An 18,824-nucleotide genomic window follows, 5' to 3' on the forward strand; every position below is an offset into this window, starting at 1 on the left:
TTTTCCCTCTCTTCAATTAACCTTTATTTCAAACTTCATGTCTTCATTTCTTTAGGTTATTTATGCTCCAGAGAATGAATTATGTGTAACCAGTACCAGACAAGTGTTTTGAGTGTGCCTGAGGAGCTTAAAACAGTAGGAGAGCTAAGTCTCATCTGCCCTGTAAATTAGACCCCCCAAATCATCACAGGAAATAGAAAATTTTATCCTTTCCAAAGGGTGAGAAAATCACCTTTACCTTGTTATTAGAGGTTTTTCCAAATGGCCAGTGGGATGTGGGATTTCATCATCACCATTTGTAACTACAAAGAGGATCATTTTCCTCACTCATGGTTTTCTGGACAAAACCCTGGTTGGTCTCATTAGTCTGGTCATTTTGTCGGCTTTAAGCTGATATAAGATTCTGGGTAGTGTTTCTGTCAACTGTATTGCCTCAGCATGGCCTACAGTGCTAAAAATATTCCTTTCCAAAGTGCCTGAACTTCTAGGTTTGTTAAAGTGGATTGCGTTAAATGTTCACGTCTTCAATTCAAGAAACATCATTTACCTCCAGTTTTCTTAGGAAGGAATGGAGCTTCTTGTTGACTAAAGCTCTTCCAGGCACTGTCTTCTCATGGGGAGACCCTTGCTGAGCCATGGCATAGATTCCTCTTGGTTAGTGGTGATTTCTCCCAGCTTCTCAGAGTGGGAATGGGACACCTGGGGGGTCAGGGCTGGTGCACCAACCCAGGTGACGACTCCCATGTTGGTGAGGAAAGGCCATAGCTGGAGCCAATCCTTGACCCTTCATTGTGTACACACTCTGTGGGAAGTATGGAGGGAGAGGTTCTCCAGCGTTCGTAAGCCACCCCACCATCTGTGCTCCATCTATGGCACCATGTACAGCCCACGTCTCATCCTCTGCAGAGGAAGCCCCCCAGAGCCCAGGCTGTTCAACCTCGTCTGTTTCTCTCCTTCACCGACGTCTCCACTTCTCTATATGCTAATCGTCTTTATTTTGGGAGGAAATTTCACTGTACCCTACTGTCTTCTTGTACATTTTGTAGCCAAGCTTTACCAGGATGGCTAACTGTTCTGCATTCATTTCTTCACAGTGAAGTCCCTTTTTATCCTCCTGCACTTGCCATATTGCCTGTCTTGTATTCCAGTGCATTGATGTCTCCAGGAAACATTTCGGGAATTGGTGGGGGCCTCATAATGATCAGGGGCCTCTAATGGAATGTAGCAGGTGGAAACCAGAGATGCAGGATACTCCACATGTATGGATTCATTCTACACAGTAATGAATTGCTTTAAACCTGTATAACTCTTAAATGCCCTGCTGGTTACTTATATGAGAGCAAACCTGTTTGATTGTACAGACACCAACTACTTTTTATATAATAAAACATTTTTTAAACAGTTTGAGTATATGCTGACTTTTCCAATAATGCTACTACGAAGAGTTTAGCGTCTTAGAAAATTCCCTCACTCCTGGGAGGCACTTGTATTCAGATTGTCAATAGTATACACTCCTCCCATCTGTCCTTTTAATGGCAGTGTTTTTGTGATTCTACATGTAGGTGCCTTTGTCTTTCTTCTCTAAGACTCCTTTTTCTCCCTTTTCTGCAAATGTACCTACTATTGGGGCTCTGTATCTTACATGTTTATGCCAAATTAACCTAAGCAGCGATGGATTTAGGTTACCTATTGCTTTTAGGTGGAGTGGCTGTACAGTGTAATGATTACGAGTACAGATTCTGCCCAGCTCTGCCTCGGAGCAGGTCCTGGCTCTAACTTTTAGTAAACCTGGGGACACAGCATCCTCATCTACAAAGAACGAGACCCACTGAAGAAACTGGAGGGGGTGAGGGCTAGCTACTCTCCCATAATATCTTTATCAGGGTTTACTGTATAACAAAATGAACGCAGACAAAATTTCGCCACATACACAGGCATTTGTTAGTCAAACAGTAACAAGTGAACAGAAAACATGCATATCCTCTTTTTTTGTGAGTGTGAGACGTGCTCTGTCATTTTTAGCTGTTCTGGCCGGCACCTTTCATGCAAGGTTGACTTGAGGTGCTCTGACAGGTAGCATCGGGCAAATCCCATAACAGTGGACAAATAGAGGACCATTTAGGGATTGAGATTTGGGTACCGTTCCCAAGGATGCAGGTCACAGATCTTGGTAGATTCTTATACCTTGTTGAAGGGGGGAGATATCCTAAAAATATGTTAGCCAGAGTACCTTAATGTTGCCTGTCAAGAGTCTTCCTTGAACATTTATTATGCTGTTTAGCAAACCATTAATTTCACCAGTAAGAGTCTGTTTCTGACATTCATCACACTAATTAACCCAACCTTGAATGCTGATGGAAATACAGATAACAGAAACTTTGTAGTAGCTGCCTCTGGAGTGTGGTCCTTCTGATATGACATCAGTTAATCATTCTGAAGTACAGGCTTTTTTTATTAGAGCAATGCATTGGCCTTTCGAGTTAGAGCTTCGACTAGCTAGAACATACTTATGTGGGAGCATTTTAGAGTAAATTACAGACCTTGTACTGCCTCTTTGGGCTGTTGTGCTGCCTAAATGAGTTACTATATGTGAAGTGCTTAGAGCAGTTCAAGCGACATTGTATGTGTTGTATAAGTACAGTTGACTGTTGAACGACATGGGTTTGAACTCTATGGGTCCACTGACATGTGGATTTTTTTCAATGGTAAATATACTACAGTACTATATGATCTGCGGTTGGTTGAATTCGCAGACATGGAGGACCCACCCTAAATTATATGTGGATTTTCAACTGGTGGAGGGTTTGAGCCCCTAACCCTCACGCTGTTCAAGGGTCAACTGTATATGCAGTATTGTTATAATTGTTATTAATACTCTGAGTGCTTTGACGTATGTTGTCAGTTTGGTATCCTAACATGGTCTTATTTTCCCACGAATTGGCTGGGTTCTCATACAGCAAACTGAAAAAAAAAGCATAGTGCAGTCCCTCCACATTATTCATGGATTGGGTGCTTGCAAATTTACCTACATGCTAAAATTCACTGGTAACCCCCAAATGAATACAGCACTTTCGGTCATTTGTGAGTATGCACAGAGTGGTGAAAAATGAGGGTCTGGGGTCCACCAAAATGAGGTGGAACAAGGTGGTGCTGTGTCTCCTCGTTGCAGCTCTCACACTGTAAACAAGTGTCCTTCTCGTGGGTCACTCAGAGACAAGTTTTTGCATTTTTGCCTTTGTTATTGTTGGTGGGTGATTTCACTGTTTAAACAACACCCTTGCTTAGTGCTAAAGTGTTGTCTAGTCTTCCTAATTGCAAGAAGGCTGTGAGGTGCCTTATGAGGAAGCATGTGTTAGATAAGCTTCATTCAGGCATGAGTTACAGTGCTTTTGGCAGAAGTTCAATGCTAATGAATCAACGGCATATTCTAACTAACGTGTCCTTAAGCAGAAACGCACGTAACACATTGATCGGTTGATGAAAATGGTGTGATCAGAAGCTCACAGGAACCTAACCCTGTATTTCACCTAGGAGCATCGTTCAATACTCATTAAGTCAGTGTTTGTGGCAACTTTATAGAACATAGCTACCATGAGTAATGTGACTGTATCACTTTCTTGAGGCTGCCTTTTCAAAAACATTCCTCTGAAATTATTCAAGAATCTCAGGGGCAGGACCAGTTACAAAATTTGTAGGCTCACGCAGAATAAAAATGCAAGACCTCTTGTTCAAAAGTTAAGCAGTTCAGGATGAGCATTGAACCAGGTAAGCTGAGCATATGGGGTCCTCCGTGAGTGCAAGTGTCACAGGCCCACAGAGATGGTCCAGCTTATGGTTTTACTCTATCTGAAAGACTGTACCTCAAAACAGCAGGCTGGGAGAGAAGGGGGAGAATGTGATGAGCCCACAATGGTTAATGCTTTTGGTGGCCAGTGTGGAAGGTGTCACAGTTGAAAGTGAAGGCTCACAGTTCAATGGACGCAGCTTGTCCACTAGTGTATACTGTCCTTGCTGGTCCAGGCCCTGCCCAGGCTGTCATGTTCCTATTTCTAGAGTTCCCATCACATGATCAGTTACCCATCCCCAAAGCACAAACACCATGGGAGGGTAGCCAGCTCTTGGTAGAGTGTGGAGTGCAGCCCAGACTTCTCCCACCTTTTTCTTTTTTAAAGTATTTGTTTATTTATTTATTTATGGCTGTGTTGGGTCTTCGTTTCTGTGCGAGGGCTTTCTCCAGCTGTGGCAAGCGGGGGCCACTCTTCATCGCGGTGCGCGGGCCTCTCACTATCGCGGCCTCTCTTGTTGCGGAGCAGAGGCTCCAGACGCACAGGCTCAGTAATTGCGGCTCACGGGCCTAGTTGCTCTGCAGCATGTGGGATCTTCCCAGACCAGGGCTCGAACCCGTGTCCCCTGCATTGGCAGGCAGATTCTCAACCACTGCACCACCATGGAAGCCCTCTCCCACCTTTTTGAAGCTCTCTTTGGAGGACTTATTTGGCATCTCATCTCAATCCCCCCAATGGTTTTCTAAAACGTTTGATTTGGGGGAAGCAGATGTCCTTAATATTTTTACCCAGGAAGGTCCTGGAACTTGATGCTAATTTGACTTTTCTTATTCTAGAGGTCTTCACAGCAAGGGGGAGGGAACAGCTTTGCTAACTTAAAGGACCAATTAAAAAAAAAAAGAGAGAGAGAAGATGAGGATTTAACTTTTTTTTTTTGCAAGTTGTTTTATTTACAATGCCAACTTTTAAAAGTCACTAAAGTAAAGTTAACTGGACAATAAACTAGGCAGAAATTGCTTTACAAAGAGAGGGAAAGCCCAAAATGCCACTTTCTCTAGAGAACCCACAGTTCAATTGTATTCAGAGCAAAGAAGAAAGAACTTTTGATCATACTAGAAGAAACTGAGCCATAAGTTTGGAATCTGTACTGAAACTACACATGCAATGAGGACAACATTCTGCTAATACAACTGATTTGCTGCTGCATTTGTGGACCGTTTTTCTAATATTAACAATTATAAACAAAGCAGTGCGACTAGTATTTGAAACAGTCCTTACAGTGTTACAGCATCAGACACAAAGTTTCACTTCTCCTCACACCACTGGTTCTCTTTGCATACCTGGGCTTCCTCTTCTTCAATAAAATCATTTTTGATATTGAATGTCTTTCTAATCTCCTCAGGAGTTTTCCCCTTGATCATATTGGCAACAGTCTTGCAGGTCACATCAAGCAAACCTTTGATGTCTAAGTAGTTTGCTGCCAGTATAAGCTCAAAAAGTGCTCCTTGGTCAACTTTCAGGGATTCTTGATCCCAGACAGGGATGTCATCTGTCCGCTTTCCTTTGTTCTCATCATCCTCTGGAGGACGAGGATCATCCTTGGGGTGGGTGCACCCCTGAACGACCTCTTTTCATATTGCTGCGTTAACGTTTGGCAAGGGGACAGATCATCATCTCCTTCATCACCCACTCCCAGATATTCCAACATGGTCTTAATAGTCACAGATTGTTTCGCAGTTTCAACATCAACTTCAAATATCTCTCCATCAGAACTCTGCAACTCAGTTGAAGGCATGGTGTTAGGACTCAAGGAGATGGCGGGCCAGAGGCTGATGAGAGCAGGGCGGCATCTGCAAAAAGAAAAACAGAAAAGGGAAGAACAAGGCCAACGACATCTGCCTCGGATTTAACTTTTTAACTCTCTCCTTCCTCTCTCCTTCCACATACATACACATGCTCATACACACTTCCAGTCTCCCTAGCCTGGCAATTCAGTTAAATTATACCTTTTGGTTATATCAATATCTTTGTTTTATTACTGTGAAATTTAAAGGTGATTCACAATTTTTCTATTTATTATGTCGTGCATCTTATCACTTATTACTTCCTTCATTGTACAACTCTGCTTGGAATAAAATTTATTTTTTAATTACTTAAAAAAAAAGGGACCGGGGGCTTCCCTGGTGGCGCACTGGTTAACAATCCGCCTGCCGATGCAGGGGACACAGGTTCAAGCCCTGGTCCGGGAAGAAACCACATGCCGCGGAACAGCTGGGTCTGTGAGCCACAACTACTGAAGCCCGTGTGCCTGGAGCCTGTGCTCAGCAATAGGAGAGGCCACCGCAAGGAGAAGCCCCCACACCGCAGGGAGGAGTAGCCCCTGCTCTCTGCAACTGGAGAAAGCCCGCACACAGCAATGAAGACCCAACGCAGCCAAAAAAATAAACAAATTAAAATTAAAAAAAAAAAAAAAAGGGACCAATAGTTTCATCCCCTCAAAGTGTGAAAGCCTAGGAGTTTGGCCGCATATGAAGAGGCTCCTTACGTTACCCTACATAGAAAATAACGACAGTGTGCTTCAAGGTGCTGCTTGGCTCTGCCTTTGGAGCAGCAGCGAAGAACTGACACACAGAGCTCATACACATTCATTTCTTTATTTGGTTTCGCCTGTAAAGAGGTTTTTTTCTTGTAAAATTTCAAACAAGTTGTCAATATTTAAATTTCATAAAGAAATCGATTGTAGCCTCTCTGGGAAAAATCTGTGTATGTGAAAACAGATGGCTTATATTCCCACATCTGCCGTTATGTGGAGCTGATAGCAGCTTCCCCTACACGGCGAGCACGAGCTTTCCTCTTCCACAGCCCCCTGTGGGGGGCTCCTTCCTTTCACCTGCTGGGGCCACGCGGGCAGGGCTGATAGATGCTGACGGGGACTGTTCTGAACCCATGGGTGCCCAGGTAGTGCCAGTTGTTAAATATTCCATATTTTGAATATCACCCCCTCCTGGAGCCATTTGAGCTGTTAACCTTGCTCTGCAGAGAAGCAGCTGTCAGCTTCTTGCTAAAAAACTAAATTCAGACTCCTGGGTCATTCTGTTACAATGATTAATCTGTTAGATTGTCAGGATTGTTCACCATTTCGTTTATCCGGAGCGGGGCTTCTAGATGAGTCTCAGGAATTCACAAGCTCTGGCCATGTCTATGCTGATGGAGTGGGCACCCTGGGAAGCCAATCTGCATGAGGACTGAGGCCCTTCCTGGGGGATGATTCGTCCTGATGAAACAAGGAGCCAGCTCTGGACAGCCCGACCCTGTTAGAGGAAGCTCCGCGGTCAGATAACGGTGTGAAGTCCGCCATCTGGATTTCTCTCTGCATCCAGCCCTCACTGGATTCTCTCTGTATTCTCGGAGAGTAGAGCAACAAGTAAAAAAGGAACAATTTCTCCGCAAACTCTTGGATATCCCTTAAACAGAGTTGAACATAAAGGAGATAAAGAGACATTCTCCCATCAATTCCCCATGGGCACTTTCAACACTTGGAACACACCTGTACACCTGGCAGACACTCCAGTGCCCCGTGGGAGAAGACATGTGGCCCCTGTGGATGGTTTGGGGTCCTAACTAATCAGCGTCACACCTTTCCAGGTCCTGAAAGTGTAGCAGACATAAGGAGCCAAATGGGTTCAAACTCAGAAATTGACAATATGGCAGGGTGGTTATATTGTCTGCAATTTTCTTAAAATATTTCATTGTGGATGGTGGTGTGTGCTCTGTGTGTGTGTGTTTATTAACTTCAATATATACCCTAGGAACTGTTGATTAACATTTCGATTCCTTGTAGTCCGGTTACCTATTGCTGCATAACCCACCCTAAGATTTACTGGGTTAGAAAGCAGCATATTACCATCGATATTTCTCATGGGTCTGTGGTTGGACTGACTCAGGTGGGCAATTCTCACTTGGAGTTTCTTGCGTCGTTGCAGCCTGATGACAGCTGGGGCTGGAGGCACTTGGGGCCTTATCTGGGCTGGATGTCACCATGGATTCTCTCCTCTTGGCTGGCACCTGGGCTGGGATGGCTGGAACAGCTGGGGCCTAGCTGAGCAGCTCTTTCTCCTCAACCCCAGCCCCTCCCCTCTCACGCCTACAATGTGCTGCTGTCTTATTTCGCCCCTTTAGTCCGTTGGCAAAAGTCTTTCCCTACTCCCTCCCCACACTTTTATTAACAGTTTCCATATTCAACCCCCCTTGCATTACCCAATCTGAGTGTGTCCTCTCTCTCCTGCTCGGACCCCGACTCAGACTCTAGGTCAGCTGGTTTCTCAACTAGGGACCATTTTGTCCTTCAGGAATGTCTGGACAGATTTTTGGCTGCAATTAAGGGAGGATCCTACTGGCATCTAGTGAGTAGAGACCAGGGTTGCTGCTAAACATCCTGCAACGCACAGGACGGCCCACAGCAGAGACTTATCCACCCCGAATGTCAGTAGCGCCCAGGCTGAGAAACCACACTCTAGGTGTTAACTCTCACGTCTGGTATACAAGTATAAAGTCAACACAGATTTACAAATCACATAGGAATAAAACTATATAACCAACGACATTTAAATTAACAATGTTAACTGAAAGTGAAGGATGCTGTTATTTTGCTGAAATTAAACTGCTGCTCGCGGTACGAGGTGGTCCTCACTGCTCGGTGCTGGCTGCGTGTGAATTTGGTGGATGTCCATCCCTAAGCCAGCCAACTCCCTTCTCTCCAGACGCCTCTCTGCTCAAGCTCCCAGGACGCCTCTCCTCCGAGGGCACACAGCGGGGTCTTGTTGGCTTTTACTTGGCATCAATATAATTTTCATCTGAAGTCTACCAGTATCGTTTCTCTCATCAACTCGTGTCCATGGAAGTTATGCTAATTGGTACCAATATACACATGATTGCCAAGGAGAACCCTATGGCAGTTCTCTGTCCTTCAGATATTCTTTAAGATTTCGTCGAAATGAAGGTAGGAGACTAAAATAGAATGTTTATAGAGAGCTCATGGCACCCTGAGAAGCTATGCTTGGAGTCCTGGGAGAGAACCACTCTTCTGGTATTCGATGGAAAATGGAAACAGACCCTGTTCCTTCTCGTGGTTGAGGATGGAAACACAGAAAGCCTCCACTGTGGGCAGAAGCCTTTGCTAATGGGCAACCACAGCTTTCTTCTTGGCTCTTTTTGTAGTGCCTCAAATATAAAGAAAGGACTTTCTAATAAAAGCTTTATTCCCTAGCCACACAGCGGGAAGTTCTTACACATTCCAGTCAACATGTTTTGCTTCCTCAGCTCTGGCTTTCTTAATGAACTTCCCCCGTGACAGGAGGATGGCAACATGAGATTTTTCTCTTCATAAAAGATATTTGTTGGATTTCCTCCTTTTTCCCCTGGCTGGGGAAGTGTGTAAGCTTCTGAGGGCTGTTGAGTTTGCGCTGTACAGACCAGCTCTGTAAAGGACCTGTGTTCTCAATTCCACCCAGTACATGCAGACCTTATTCTTGTATTTAATAACACATCGGGCCTACCAGATCCATCTTATCTTGCGCTTTCTTTTGTTCACGTGTTAGCACCTTTTGCAAATCTAAAACAATTATGAAGCCATTTAGAAACAATAATGCTTAAGTGCAAATACTTAAATGTTATTAAACTGTTGGCATCTTGCTGAATTATTTCCTTATGGTTAATTACTTCATTTCTTTATAGCTAGCCATGATTGATTGCTGGTTAGGGCTGTTTCTACTCTGTAAGAAAATATAGTTATGTACTTTGAAACTGTTAGGGATGCCCACCACTGCTTTCCAAACTGTCTGAAAGCATTTTTTTTTGGTCATGGGAGTTCTTAATTTTAATTTAGTTTTTATTTTTAAATAAATATTTAGCTACAGTGATTTTGATGAAAAGCTCTTTACTGGCTTAATGAATTTTATGGGTCTATATAACATCAGTGTCTTAATTACTACAAATGGATAATAAACCCTTTCTCATATACGGGAATGGGAAACACACAGAGTGAGTGCCATTAGGAACAATTGGATTTTCACTTGATAATTCAGTAAAAGAAAAAAAAAAAAGAAAATGTAAATACTGCAAATAACAGCCCAAGGGGTAGTCTCTGCAGCTCCACCAGAAACCATAGAGCATAACTAATTTTTACAGAGATTTTCTCCGTGTTTTTTGGGCTGTGACAAAAGCAAAATATAAATTCATGCAGGGAGTGAAATAGTTGTTCATTTGGTACGTGCTAATTAATTTCTCCCTGTATGTCAGAGACATTTAATTCCTCATCATAAGAGGTCCTTGAATTTAGGAGGACACCCGGAGAGGAATGTATGACCCCAGGCGAGTAGTTGCAGTGTACCAGGAAGAGTATCGTGGGTTCTTATTGTGTGTGTGGCTTTAAGAAATTCACTTGGTTTTAGAAACTGTCAGTTACTGCCGATGCAGAGTGGCCTTTGCCTGGTTAGCAAAAGGCCAATCAGAAAATAATCTCAGAGAGGTAGTAGAGTCAGTACTTCAAATAAGTGAATGAAGAGTTATTTAGTAGATCTTGAATGAACTGTTGAATTATTGCACTCTTAATATTTACAAATCAGAGGTTTTCAAGCTAGGGTGTGTCTAAGAACTGCTTGGAAAACGAGGTAAAATGAAGATTTGGGAGCTCTTCTCCAAGAATTGATTCAGCAGGTTTGGGTGGAGTCTAGGAATCCTTTATTGATAAGAATCACAGGAATGGACCATATTTTGAGCACATTGGTTTCTTTTGGTAGGTTAAACATTCCCCTTGAAGTTATTCCTTTTATTTTTTTTCCCCATTACATAAAAGTATTTGATTTTACTCAGTCCCTCATCAGATGGGACCAAATTTCAAGTTAAAAATCTTAAAACCTGTTGATATACAGAAGGTATTTTCCCCACCTTCTTGGCCATCGAATGTGTTTACGGTCTTTGGATTATAGCAGCCCAGAGATCGTTCTAGAAAATGGCAGTTATTTGAAAAAGCTTATAAATTGAGTACGTAGCTATATCTCTACCTTTTTTCATAGCTCTGGTTTGAATTAAGATAGGGAATCTGCAGCCCAGGTCTGAAGAAAGATTGTGCCCCCAGCTCCAAAAACTTAATTTGTAAGCTTCTTATAACAAGATTTTGGTTGGACCTATGTCTACAGTGTTATTTGATTAAAGATTTATGACTTTAATTGGGGTTTAGCTTTTATTTCTGATAGTATAAAGCATTTCCTTTGTCCTATATTTTGCTCCTTTGCATCCCCACCTCCATTTTTAAACCCTCAGTGCTCCATAATATGTCGTTTATTTTCAAATGAACTAGTCACGAAACCAAAACATTTTCTTCATCTACTTCAATTTAGGATCTTAAGAAACTGACCCATCTTCCTCAAAAAAAAAAAAAAAAAAGTATCCACCATATCTAACATAAGAGGACCACTGGTGTCCTAGGTAATTCTTATATATCACTTATTAGTACAAAAACTGAGGTTTAAGTTTTGATTCAAAAAGTAACATAGTTTCAGTTCTTAAAGGATTTAAAAAGTACAGAGGAGAAAATAAAAATCGCCCATTGTACTACCCTGTAACTCAGTTAATATTTTGGCATAGTTGACCTTCCGTCTTCTAAGTCTAGGTTTTGTTAGAAGGAGTTTACATTTTACAGTACTTGCTCTTAGAAATTTATTAAAAACCTCTGACCTACATGGCCACGTTTTGTTTTGTCTTTTGGAGCTTCTCCTAAGAGGAGAGAGACTACACTGTGGGGTTATTTTTTTTTAAATTTTATTTTATTGAAGTATAGTTGATTTACAATGTTGTGTTAATTTCTGCTGTACAGCAAAGTGATTCAGTTATATATATATATATTCTTTTTCATATTCTTTTCCATTATGGTTTATCCCAGGATTTAAAAAAATTTATTTATTTATTTATTTATTTATTTATTTATTTATTTGGCTGTGCCAGGTCTTAGTTGCGGCATGTGAGATCTTCATTGCCGCATGCTGGATCCTTAGTTGCGGCATGCGGGATCTAGTTCCCTGACCAGGGATCGAACCTGGGCCCCCTGCATTGGGAGTGTGGAGTCTTAACTGTTGGACCACCAGGGAAGTCCCTATCCCAGGATACTGAATATAGTTCCCTGTGCTATACAGTAGGACCTTGTTGTTTATCTATTCTATATGTAATAGTTTACATCTGCTAATCCCAAGCTCCCAATCCATCCCTCCCCCACCCCCTCCCCCTTGGCACTGTGGGATTGCTGGAGATATTTCAGAGTCTTTGCACCAATTCTGTTATGGGCTCTTTTCAACTAGCTCTTTCTCCTAATCCTCTTGGAGGTTATGGGATCCAATTTGGGGACCAGTGAAAGAAACTTCTCTCTTCCTCTTCTTCCTTCCTCCTCCTCCCTCATTTCTTTCCTCAGCTGGCCCTTGTCTGGGTGAAAACACAAACCTTCCTGTGGGGATCTTATTAATCGATACCCACATGACGCACTAGAGAGGTAGATTTCTCTCTCTGTTGTGTGACTGCTGTAGTTTGATATTTGCCGTGCCAATAGCCACCACGTGCTGTCTTGTAGTTAAATGACATTTATTTGACAGCCTTTGTCACGTGAGTAATCTTTATCCTGCGCTGCCCATTTATCTTCTTCCAGTCTTTTGGTGACAATCTTTGTTCAGATAATAACAGTAGCATGTATCCATCAGTTATTGACCATTTACAGTGTGCCGGGTGCTGGCATGAGTGCTTAAAATATACTTACTCAGAATCCTTGCACCCTTCTCTGAGGCCAGTGATGACATCATGTTCTTGTTTTTTTTAAAAAAATTAATTAATTAATTAATTAATTAATTAATTTTTGGCTGTGTTGGGTCTCCGTTTCTGTGCGAGGGCTTTCTCTAGTTGTGGCAAGCGGGGGCCACTCTTTATCGCGGTGGGCGGGCCTCTCACCATCGCGGCCTCTCTTGTTGCGGAGCACAGGCTCCAGACGCGCAGGCTCAGTAGTTGTGGCTCACGGGCCCAGCTGCTCCGCGGCATGTGGGATCTTCCCAGACCAGGGCTCGAACCCGTGTCCCCTGCATTGGCAGGCGAACTCTCAGCCACTGCGCCACCAGGGAGGCCCAGGCATCATGTTCTGACAGGCGAGGCAGTGAGGTTCGGAGGGCTGAGACATTTTCTTTGACGTGGCAGGTTCCAGCCCTGGTTTCTTGCATTGCCAGCTTGTGGTGACGATGAATGGAGACTGATGACTAGGCAGTATTATTGTTTGTTTTAAAATTGTCTACAGTCAGTGCTCTTCCTTATTTCCTGTACTTGGGGAGGATCACACCTCCCACCCCTTGGCCCTTGGTACATTCCTGCTTAAAAGATCGCTTTGGCTTCAGGTGTGTTTTGAGCTTTTTCTAATCCATTTCTTGATTTCGTTTTCCCACCATTTTTCTCAGATGGAGGCTCCTGGAGGACAGTCTGGGCCAGGGTTTGCACTGTTTGATGGAGGACCTCATTGGTCTGAGCACATGGGCCCACTGCCCCACTGCCAGGAAAAGAGGAGCGTGGTGATGCCCCCTGGAGGGCTGGCTTTGCCTCGGTCATTGCCAGTCTCATCCCAGTCCCCAGGGACACCACTGGCCAGGTGTCTCACCACAGTTGAAATGCCCCATGACCCTGGTGCAGAGCGAAAGTCAGTGGTCTGCATTAAGATCGAATCTCTTTCTAATTTGCGTTCTTTAGGAGGGTGCTCAGATATACCAGTCCCCCCATTTCCACCAGATGCAGAAAGAGTACCAACCTAGCTCTCCAGGCTATGCCAGCAAGTGGCGTTCACCAGCTGTGTTTACCGCCCCCCCTCCTCTGGTTGCATTTTCTTCTAAAATGACTGCTTAACAGCTCAATGTAATCTTGATCAGCAAATCCCATTAGGAGATGGTCCCTTTGCAGGACAATCTCATCAGAAATTCCCCTGGAGAAAAAATTATATTAAATTTGGTTGAGGGAATCCTAATTCCATCCAATACAGCGTCTCTAAAATATATTTTTCTTGTGATGAGACCAGAAAGGCCTGTGGATTCATCCTTATCTTGCTGGTACTTGCTTCGTAGAGATTTTATTTTTACTGTAGAAATGATAAATACAGCAAGTGTATTCCATTTGGCTTTCCATGTGAGATAAAATACTTATTGAAATGAGGAGTGTTGGAAGCCTCTGAGACTAGTAAGTCCATAGAACATCTGGAGGAGAGACCAAGAAAATGCTTTTGCAGGTTTTTGTTGTGGGGAGACAAGTGGGACTTGGGCTGTAGGAGGTGGGCTGCTGAAAGTGCTTTGTCTCATTTGAAAAGACGGAACAGGATTAGGCCAGGAGGTCCCCAAGGAGTTGGGAATCACGTGAACCAAGCCTGTTGTAGGCATAACACACTTTATGTGTGAGAGTTGGTTTGCCAGTCCTGGGACTGTTTGCCTGGAATCCAATCTGGGGGAGGAGGGGTGGCCCCTGCAGGCTCCTACAATGCCTGGCTTGGTTGGGCCAATGGGATGCATGGGTGGGAGGTTGGAAGCAGAGGTAGGGGTAAGCCAGGGTCTATTTCCTCCCATCCCCACCCTTCTGTCTTGGGCAGTGTCTCTGGCAGCAGCTGTGATTCCTCTGTGGCCTCGGCCCTGTTGCTTCAGGGCTGTAAGGACTTTCTGCTGTTGCTTTTTTCTGGGGCCGCCTCACTGTCCCTTATTGGCTTCTCAGCTCTTTCCTCCTTTGGGTAATCAATTCCCTGCTTTAAATTCCCTCTGCTTCAAATGCAGAGAAGTTTCCATTTTTCTGGCAGGATCCTGAAGGCTACAACCTGAATTCTTTTCTTTTCTTAGAAGTGGCCCCATGAGAACCATACATGAACCATACATGAGGCAGATACATGTTTGGTTTATTCTTCACTTACAGTCGTTCTTGTCTTTCTTGTCTTCCTCCTTGGATTCCATCAAGGACCTGTTCTAGACTTGTATCTCTGCTGATCAGAGCACCATTGGAAAAGAATTGTTGGTTTCATATTGATAAGGTTAATTGACTGGATGGATTTTGGGGGTTCAGTAAATAGACTGAATGCTGCAGCCCCAGAGTTGGGAATAGATAGGAAGCCCAGCACCGCCCTGGTCGTAGAAACGCTCCTGCTACTACTTCCATGGCTGACCTCTAACCTGACTTTCCATCCTGATGATCCCCGAGACTCAGAGTCCTGATGGATAGAATGCTGTTGGCTGAGCTTAAGTCATGAGGCCCCCTCCATCTGTACCAGAGGACATGGGAGTTGGGGAGGAAGGAGCCCCATGCTTTGACTTCCACAATGACTGTGAGTCTCTGTAATTACCATCCCACAAAGACCACACACAAAGGAGAATAGACGATTCCCCAGTGGGAACTGGGCCACTGTTGGGAAGGGGGTATGGCAGCTGGGCAGCCATAGTGGGACAAATATTCACCACGTGCTTGATGAAGGATCGTTCTTGTTGGTTACTATTCTTATTCCAGCTTCTCTGGGGAGGGTCTGATAGTCACTACTGGTTGTTTTGTTTTTTGACATTCAGCTAAGAGCATCATTTCTTTTGTCAGTTTATAGATGAGAAGACAGTGGCCCAAGATGCTGAAATAAATGCCAAAGCTCACACAACTGGAAAAGTAGCACAGCTAGGTTTTGGTTCAGGTGTGTCTGACCCCAAGGCTTTGGATGGCAACCAGGAAGCCTCCTTCTAGAGAAGCTAGTTACGCTCACTTTTGTGGTTGCATCCACCTAGAAGGAGCTCTGTAGGATTATCTCCCTTCAGGGACTCATGGTGTGTACCATACTAGAGGCTCTGAAAAGTCCTAAAATGATAGACCCTGTAGAGCTTTGTTGAACTTATCATTTACTAGCCTAATTTGACCTTGGAACCCATTATACTTATTAACATCTGTGTTAGGTAGGAGTCTCCAGAGAAACAGAACCAACAGGATACATATTCGAAGCTGGAGAGGCAGGGAAGTTGGTGGTGTAATTCCAGGCTGAGTCTGAGGCCTGAGAACCAGGGGAGCCAATGGTGTAAGTCCCAGTCCCAGGGTGGGAGGAGATGAGCTGAGATGTCCCAGCTCCAGCAGGTAGGAAGGACAAGGGGCCATTTCCTCCTTCCTCACCTTTTGTTCTATTCAGACCCTCAATGGATTGAGCCTAATCCAAACTGGACTTTTGAGTTCCCCAAGTCAAATGCTAATCTCATCCAGAAAGACACTCGCAGACACACCAAGAGATAATGTCTAATCTGGGCACGCCATGGCTAGTCAAGGCGATGCATGAAATTAACCATCACAGTATGTCCTCTGATGGACACCATATTGGAAAATTTCACTGCACCGCCGCTCACCCTTCTCGGTGAATAGGTGAGGATGCTCCCGGCTGAAGATGACCAGTGCAGGGGCTTTGACTGCTGTAAGGGATGGCGGGAGATATTCTGGTAACTCAGCGTGATGTGCCACACTGGTGCGGACTATGCCATGCAGTTTTGGTGCCAGGCCAGAAATTCTGGACTTTTTCTTCTCATTCTCAAATAAATAGGCATGCCACCTTGCTACGTCACCTCATAAAATGATTGAAATGGATTTAAATAGATTTTTGGGACTGTTATGACATCACTTAAGGTAACCAGAAGTCTCCCAGGTGTTTCAAAATTACATCTGGGGCCAAAATTGGTTTCAATGTTTTGTTACTAGATTATTGTATTCTGGGATTAGAGGCACACTCCTGATGCCATCTTGTCTTTCCCCAACCAAGATGAATAGAAAAGAGGATTCTATAATTTCATTCATGCATTTTTAATTAAAAAAGCAATCCTGCCTCAAATCTTTTACATCTGACTTTGTTTTAGAAATCAACACAGTAATCTTTCCAGATGGAGTTTTCTAGCATGCATGTGTATGGGTGCGGGTGTTAATGGTGGCAGCAGTGGTGGTCATTTCCTGGTATCTTCATTAGAGAATTAAAGAATAAGGTCTCTGAAGAATGACAGTGACTGTATTTGAACTGTCAGCCATCTTCCCATGACACATTGCAGCTTGCATCTTTTGGCTGTAAAGCTGCAATACTATAAATCTGGAAAGAGACAGGCAAATTACAAATTAGGCATCTTGTGCTATTAGCTGCAGATTTCATGATAAATTCTGCACATAAAAATTTCCCTGCAATGGTTCTATCTATGAGAATTTGTACTCCATATATATCTTTCAAAATGAAGATCGATGAATAATGCTTTGGCTAAGCAATAAATACATAATGAAGCATCACCTTTGATCTTTCCTGCTTTCTATGAGGTCAAAGTTGGGATAGGTTATAAATCATGATTTATGCCTTTAAATCTCTGTTTTTTTTGTTTTTTTTTTAAAGTAGCCTCTTCCCCCCATTGGTTTGATTTTGAGGTGTTTAATTATTCATCAATCTGCAGTACTTTCACTTCTTCGATATTAGGTATATTTGTTTAATTTTGGATACCATTTGGTTTTTGAGGTTTGCCTTTGTTTTTCCATCTCAGTGTATCATTTTGTTTTTAATCTATTGCATTTTAATAACATCACTGTGAAGACTTAGCTGAAGTAATAAAAACCTAAAACACATCTGTATATACATGGGATCAACTGCAATGGAAATCATAGATTTTTAAATAGAATTCTGAGGCATTTTCTTCACTGGGTACATCTTTTTCTATTTTTCTTCAAAACTCAAACATCTAAATGCTCACGGGAGCCGTGGGGGCTCAAACACATGGGATGTTTCTCCCGCAGTTATAATGACTTTTAAAATACTGCTCGATGGTATAGGCATTTGATGAGAAGGAATTTTTTTAAAATAGTGTTTCTTTATAAGATAATTGATTAATAGTAAGAGAAAACTCGAGTTGGTTTTGCAAACCCGGGGATGAGGTGCAGGGGGGAGGCACACACACTTTTGAACCTAGAGAGACAGCGTGCAAATTCCTTTTTATCTTAGTGGTTGGTTTTAAATTTTAGGGTTGATGGATAGACAAGACCATAATGTATCTAGCCCCTCACTTTTCTGCTATCTGATGTTAAAATACATCCATCAACCTTTTAGCATAACTTGATGCTATAATTGGATACTGGCAAAAGCTTATTTCATACATTACTTCTGTTAATTTGTTTTTATGCCCCAGTTAAATTTCCCTGCCACTCAGTACCTCATGGGGAAGAAACAGTTGGCAACATACCTAAGAAAAACCCTGGAGTTCCTCACATACAGGGTAAAATACCTCTTTTCTCCCGCATATTGTCTTCGTACCTTGAGAGTTAGTTCTGCTAAGGTTGAGGTTGTGGAAACAGCACAGAATATTTTAGTGAAAGCATCACCTCATTAAGCATCCTTAGCAAGGATTGAATATGGCCTTGTGGCCACTCTCGTGAATATAGTCCCCGCACTAAAAAACATTTATCGCCACCATTAAAAAAAGAACTTTTAAAATGAGTTTGAAAGAAAGCCATTACCTCCTTAACTACCAAATAAACTCAGTGGTCTATGTATATTATGATGAAATATCTCTGGTGCTTCCATCTTATTCTCTTTGTTCCATAAGCTGTAATTCATACCGCGCTTTTGCTGACATTCGGGTAACTCTCCTCTCCAGGTCCCTTCCCACGCCCGTCAGCAACCTTTGCTCACTTATGGTTTTTTGCTTTGTTTGCTTTATGCTCTTGTTTTCATCTTGGAATCAACTTGTTTGTTCATTATTTTCTTTTTAGCTGCATGTGTGCAGGTATGTGTGGATATAGCCTAAGGTATAGAAACTTGAAATAAAAGTTTGTTGCTATGGAGGGTGGTAGGAACAGGCTATCATAGCAAGCATTACTTTTAGATTTCTGTGAGTGTTTCTTGCAAATGCTGTAATTCACTGATAAGTATAGACTAGACTGCGTCATATTTGGGAAAACTTAAATGAATTGACCTAGATCATCAGGAATAGAGAAGTATCCAGTTACTCC

The 18,824-nt window shown here is 42.9% G+C and overlaps 1 pseudogene; it reads right to left on the reverse strand.

The window, feature by feature from the left end:
• Nucleotides 1-5,041: 5,041 nt before the first annotated feature.
• Nucleotides 5,042-5,580, reverse strand: LOC132374187 (S-phase kinase-associated protein 1-like; annotated as a pseudogene).
• Between the last annotated feature and the right edge of the window lie 13,244 nt (nucleotides 5,581-18,824).

Source organism: Balaenoptera ricei, chromosome 11 (genome assembly GCF_028023285.1).
Source record: "Balaenoptera ricei isolate mBalRic1 chromosome 11, mBalRic1.hap2, whole genome shotgun sequence".
NCBI lineage: Eukaryota > Metazoa > Chordata > Mammalia > Artiodactyla > Balaenopteridae > Balaenoptera > Balaenoptera ricei.